The sequence below is a fragment of the Protopterus annectens genome, chromosome 14.part0, assembly GCF_019279795.1.
Source record: "Protopterus annectens isolate FY-2018-M chromosome 14.part0, PAN1.0, whole genome shotgun sequence".
Classification (NCBI taxonomy): Eukaryota; Metazoa; Chordata; order Ceratodontiformes; family Protopteridae; genus Protopterus; species Protopterus annectens.
The window spans coordinates 241186739-241194238 of NC_056748.1; positions in this window are offsets into that span (position 1 = coordinate 241186739).

Here is a 7500-nt window from a genome sequence, read left to right on the forward strand (position 1 = left end):
TAAAGGCTTTTGCCATGCTGTTGGAGATGTACAGGTCAAGGGTTTTCAGGACTGCAGTAGCTACTGCATTTTTAATGAAACTCTACAGAGTCTTGACAGATTTAGATACCGTGGGGAAAATACTGTAGCATGCATCAACTCTCCTTCTCCTCTTGCAAAGACACTGAAAAGTGCGAACAGTATAAATTTTGATGCCACAGGACCTGAATTGGGACTGGTTGGGGATGCAAAAAATGAATTCTTGAGGACCTGCCAAGAAGCCATTGAAGACCTTTGTGTGAGTTCAGAAGAAAAGATATCTCCTTCAGAGTCCTGACCAGGAAGTGCTGGTCATACACCGTTCCATTAATCACCTGTTGATGATATGACTGTTTCTGTTGATAGTTCTAATCAAGGGAAGCTTTTTAGTTTCAAAACAGAGAGTAGAAATCTAAATTCTTGCAGATCTTTGGATGCTGCCTCTTCAAGTTCAAAATCTTCTCATAAAAGCTTTACTTCTTCATATGAAAAGCAACTTGGTCATCTTTCTTTAAGTCCCTTTAAGGATTATGCTCCAGATGTGTCTCCATCTATTGCAACTCCTTCCTTTCCAGCAGAAGTAGGTTTTCCTCACTCTGCTGAATTTGATGAGTCCTTATCTGTATCTTTCAAGCAGGTTCTTCCACCTGTAAGCAAGTCTCTGCAAGAAGAAAGCAATATAGCTTACTGTAATGGCTTCACTCCTGAAAATGCAACATTCCCTGAAAAAGGGAGGATGTACTTGCCATTAAAATACTCTCACAACTCCAGTCAAGGTGAATATCATGGAATATATGGTCATTTGCATCACTGGGTTCACAGTCACTCAGATTCACCACATGATGTGGATTTATGCTTGGTGTCTTGGTGTCTCCCTGTGAGTTTACACATCCAACATCTGAACTCTCCTCATCTTTCATTAATCCAAGTCCAAGAGACTTGTCTGATGATAGTGGTCTTTCTCAAGAATTTGCTAAACCTCTCTCCCAGAAAAGAGGTCAGAGAACACCTATGAATAGAAATCAGCAGTGTGGTGAAACCCCACCAACATCAGCGAGTGAGTCTCTTCCAGCTCAGTCAAATACAGATGTGCCAGCAGGAACAGAAGATTGTCCATCAGTTACTGCAGATGTCTTGGATTCTGTTGAGGACTCAGAAAATCTTGCAGTCTGAGCAGTACCTCAGCAAGACACTTCAGTTAAGTTTCAAGACCCTCCTCCTATTCCAGTGAAGAATCCTAATCCTTCACCACCCTACCCTGGAACATGCATGGTAGATTCTGAAAATCTTTCAGTTGATAAAACAAAAAGTGAGAAGGACTCTGTCAGTGGCAAAGAAAAGACAAAAAAAAAAAAAAACAGCCCCATAAAGCCAGTCTATCTAACACATCACAAAGAAGTGAAGACACCAGGTAGTTACTGACATCTAACAAAGTGAAAGTTGCACAGAGTTTAGTTAAGGAAACTAATGATAAAGTTACTGAGACAATTGGCACCAGCAAGGGGGATCAGCCAGATAAGGCTTCAAGACTGAGTTCTGCTCCAGATTCCAGACTTTCAACAGGTGGGAAAAGTGCTGGAAGTAGGACAACTATGAGAGAACATGGAACCAGTAGACTAGCAACTGCAGAACCGGGTGTTGGCAGATCAGTAGCAGGAAGCAGTCCCCCATCTGGATTCCCAGTTACCTAGAAATGGCTATATTCCAAATGGTTACAGTGCACAGACTGTGAATATGGACTGATATTAGTGGAGAGGACACTTTGAAAGAAAGGACAAGGAGACCAATCCTGGATTCTCTACAAGAAGGCAAAGCACTCTGAAGAAATGATGTTCAGGTGATGCTGATACTAACTTTTGACTCTCAGATCTTACATGATTGATACCAGGAGACTCATGAGAGACTACAAGACGTGGGGATTACAGTACTGGGAAGCAACAGCACAATGGCCATGCAGGATGAGGCCTTCCCAGCATGCACAGTTGAGTTCTGAGACTACATTCTTCAACACAGTTCTACAGTCAGTGTTGGTAGATGCAGCTTTTGTCCCAACAGTTGTTATCCTAAAGGAATTTGTTTTGCTTTTTGTGAATGGTTAGTGGTGCTTTGCACAAGCTACTGCACTTGGGTCTAGTCTTTTCAGCAACTGCTGAGTAGGTTTTGTTATCAGAACTATCAGACTCCATTACCTTAAACAGAATATTATTTCAAAAAAATCTCTATTTTCCTCTGCAACATCCTCACTTACCATTATCTTCTGCAGTGCAATATCATCTGACTTATTCCATTACTCATCTCTATCCACACGTAGCAACATTTGCCAACTATCTCTGACCAGGATAATGCAATGTCTTTACTTGGTTTCTTCTCCACAGTCATTTTATTTAAAACATCTTTCTCCAGACCTCCTAGCTGTAATTCAGTAGCTATAGGTTGTGGTATTCCATCGTCCATAATATTTATAACCATACAACTGCTACCAACATTGCTATTTCTTGAAGCAGGCTTAAAATGCTGTTCTCCTTTGGCAGAATCCTCTGTCTCTGCCATACCTCTCTCTTCACAGTGTACTGCTCTGTCTATGCCCAATCAAAAAGAATACTGGAAGTCGCCCACTGTCCTGGCCAAATTTTATCTACTCTGTATAAATTCCACCTCTGGTCTCCCCAGAAAAGAGACCACTAGCCTAGTGGGACTAACCTCATCAACAAAAGTAAATACATTTGAATAGATAATATCAGTCTCTAGCCCTTCTTCAATTTTCTTCCTTATAAAGCTCTCTAATTTCATGATCAAACTTTCTTCCTTAACATATTACATCTCACAGTCTATCCTACCAATGCAGTCTCTCCCACCTACCATTCTTAATATACTCTTCAATGCCTACAATCTGATGTGTAGACATCTCTACCCTCCATATACATTTAGCTCAAATGACTCACATTTTCCCTTTATTCCACACAGTCTCTGCTTTTCGACTATAACCATCTCCTCTGTTAATGCAGTCACCACTTCCATTTATTCTATCCCAACTCTTACCTTTCACTGTTTCCAGTACACACATCAATCCTTCTTCTACCTTCTATACAGAGATATCATCTTCCATTTGCACTCACATTTGCTTTACTTTACTGCTATTTATTTTGTGATGTTTATATTCAATATCCAGGCTCTCCTGCTCTGTTTCCTAAGTCATATCAGATGATACTGTTATTGTTTATCCACTCATCTGTCCATCAGTAGTAATCATATCTCTTTACATTTAAAACTTACACATAACCACTATATAATAGCCCCTTAGCACTACAATACCAACTTAAAGCTCTCTCTCTCGCTATAATATATATATACATATATATATATATATATATATATATATATATATATATATACATATATATATATAAGCATAGAGTAATTTCCTCTAAGCACATAAACAAGTTAAAGATAAAATTAATTGCAAAACTATTAAATTGTCAGTGATATACCTTCATTTAGATCTTTGGTGATGTAAACCCCAACTCTGGCCCAGCAAAACAACATGCAATCACAATCACAGGTGTTTCTATAAACCCCAACATCCTGCATATAGTACACTAAATTTCAGGGACTTAAACTTATATATATCAACATTAGAAATGTTGGGACCCATTAGAGAGAGTCACAAGACATGGAGTCTGAATGGACAAAAGAATGGGCTACATATATTAAGGCCATAATGGTCATTTCTTGGAATGTTCCCTTTCCTCCGAGGTATGGTGATCTCAGAGTTAGTATATATACATTTTGGTGTGTGCAGACAAGAAGTTTAAATGAAAACAGCGATGGTCAAGAGTCACTCTTCTCCTGCATTTTTTATCTTTTGGGGGAGGGGGGTTCCACATGTCACTCAGTACTTTGAGTGCTGGCATTTCAACTGGGAGCCTAGCAAACAGGCTGATTTGTACTCACAGATGTCCCTTAACTCACCTGATATCTTAATGCTAACAGATATATCATTAAAACCTGAAATCAAAGATAAAACACTACTGCCATAAGCTTACAATACACCGGTAAACAAACTGAGCAGGAGGTATAGGCTATTATTTACCAAACAACACTAAACCTATCATTCTATATCAAAAAATGCCCCGTTTTGGTAATATAGAAATATTAATAACTTTTGCTCATTCTGAATAAATGTAAACCATTCTGTATATCCCCCTCAACTTTACAAATTTTTGACTCATATGTTTGGCCTGTTCCTCATAAAAATTATTATTTATTTTTTTTTTTTGACAAATCACTGGGATGATCTAAGGATTAAAGTCAATAAATAATAACATGCATTTCAGTTTCAGACTTCATATCCTTCAGAAAATGCATGGCAACACAAATCCTGTTATTCTAGCAACTCTGTAAGTTTATAAGAGCAATATTTAAAATGTGCCCCTATTTTTGTTCTTTTGCACTCCCCCCCCCCCGTTATGTCAGGCTTTGTTCAAATTTTTTAGGTTTAGAGGTATGATTGTATATTGGATTGTATATTGGTTCAGCATACATACTTCCATGCAATAATCTAGCAAAAACTGGAAAAATATGTTGAATAACATCCCAAATCTCACATGAAACCATTATGATATTTGAACTAAATATATATGTTGGGTACTTTAGAGATTATATCCCCCCACATCCTCCGTAAACCTATACAGCTTTACTGAACTCATAAATAACCATACTAGATACAATAAATTCACCAATAAAGAATCAATTGTAGACTGGATAGTAACCACATATCCCGATATGTAGGAATCATCACCCTACTTATGTTGTCTGAACTGCAAAAAAAGAAAAAAAATCCTATAAACTCCAAGTATAATTCAGTAGAAAATCCATCCAAATTTGATAAGGAAGCAATACAACTGGACCTTCTGAAAACTCTTCCACTTAATGAAGTTACAACCATTCGCTAATATCTTCCACCTTATTTTAAACCAACAGGCCCCAATCAGATACAAAAGATTGAACGTAACTCCTGCTACCTGATGAACACTTTCAAGAAAATAATTTATGATACAAATGGAAGAAGCTTGGCAAACTTGGTATTTTTGGTTGTCCATCAATAACCTATTTCATCCAAGTAAAACATCCTAATCAGCCCTCTACAATCTGAATTTAATAATATAGCTTGCATATTTAATACATACTACATAAGTGCAACCATCTCTCTTATCAAATACAGTTCATGACACCCTCCTCAACTCACACAAAGAACTTGCATACTAATGTCTCCCTTACACGTGCCTGCCTCAATCTTTAAAAATATATCCACAAACTTAAATCCATCATCCTCTCAGATGATAACCTCCCACTTCTAAGTCAACTCCTGCAATGGTACTTGCCAACTGAAAAAAATCTGTTTCACCTAACTTTTACACAGAAATTAAACAACTCTTGTAGGGATGCCCTCTACTGTAATTATAAAGTAAAACTGTAAAATAAGCTCCCCCCCAAAACAGCTCAGAAATTCTTAAGACTTCAAGTCAAGTTAAACTGCTGCACAAACCCACATTCCACTGTAGGGAAATAGTATTTTTCCTTCCTAGGTTTTTGCATTTAAATATGGCAACTTTGTTTGAATCATTACACTGATGAAACCCCTTGATTTCAGAATGAAAATGTAAAGGTTTTATTATTTTTAACAATAAACAGTGTTTTTACTACTAGCTTGGATTCTGCATTGACTTGGCACTGCCTTTGAGCCTACTGAAGTGAACTGTGGTGCCATTCTTCCTCTATTTCCCCACACTGGGGTATGAATCTAAATTTACAGTACCAAGATCCTTTCTTTTGTCACTGTATGTATCCACCTGACTAGCTGCACCATTACGTGCTCTCCATTAATACACCTAATAGGTACAACACTAATGCTTCCTGTCTGACTTTAAATTAAAATGTCCATCCCCTGACTACGTCTGATCTACTATTTAGTCCTTTCATATTTATATATTAAACCCATTGCTAAATTTCATATCACTGATCAGCGTGTGTTTATTGCCTTGTAAGTGGCCCAGCATTCTAAATTTGAACTAAATGTCAAAGTTTTTAATCCTTTTTATTACCATATCCCACCACAGCATAAATCTCAAAACATGTCATATGTTTGCACATAATGCTCCATTGAATATTTAGTCATATTGTACCAGTGAATACTGTTGTTTTCTTATATTAGAGTTCCTATTTCTCAAATTGGTACATATTTCTCAAAGTTGTACATATTTGTAGGATATTGCTAAGTACTTTTCAGACACCTGAGCTTTTTATATCTGCTGTATTTGGCTACTGATTTTTTTCTTTTTCACCTGCATATTCACTTTACATTACTTTTCCCCATGTTTATTTATAGTTTACTTTTTCTTCACTTGTAGTTCGAAGAATATACTTTTTCTATTTTTATACAAAATATATATATTTTGACTGTAATATACTGTTTAAATTACAGTTATGTATTCTGTGCAGCTTTTCTCTCCATGCCTCCTGGAAAGGGATCTTTGTTTTTATCCTGTCAGACTTTCCCAGTCAATGAATACAAATAAATAAACACATTATAAAACCAATGAGGTAGGTATATTTATACATGAACAAGCTGTTCCTCAATGTGGAAGTTAAAAGGCAAATAAAGGCAAGCTCATACTGTAGTTTTAGAATTGCTCACCACAACCATGGATAGTTCTGGGTATTTCTGTTAGGACTCCATAACTGAAGCAGATATACTCTTTTTCACCTCAAAGGCCTGCTTGCAATTAAAGAACATATACTGATGATTTAGAAAAACTGAATAGCAAACTAAAAGATTGAAACAGTGGATCCACCTCACGTAGGCATCACTGTTTACAATTTGAAAGAAGTAAAGACATTTACAATGTGGAAAAGTCAGTCATCTTTCCACACCTAAATTTCAGTGTTACTCAGGATATTACATGTATACCTAAAGGTTCTCTAGTGTCTATTACAATGCCCACTGGAGGGTAACAACCTTCTGAATCTGCATACATTTTCTTTAATATCAATGAGTACATCACTGATAAAATTAGTGAGACAGATAAAGCTACAGTGGATCCATATATACCAATGTGTCATCATCACAACTTAAAATGAATTTGAAATTACAATAGCGGGTATCCTAAATATTATCCTTAAAGAGAATCTTACATTTAAAGGACAGTATAGAACATGGCACAACTGTGGGAAGTAGATCTAAAAACTACAGCACCTTTCTGAAAAATATGAAATACAGGATGCAGATAAAGGTGAACAAAAGCTACTAGTAGATTCTGTTGAGATAATGAAAATAAAATGGGAAACACTGCCACGAAATAACCTCCCTTCCAGAGTGAACAGGAAGGTCAAGATGGTTTAATAGACTTTCAAACCAGAGAGAGCATTTATGTACAGTGTGGCTGTGGTTATAATGATAATGTCACCAAAAGGACAAATACGTTC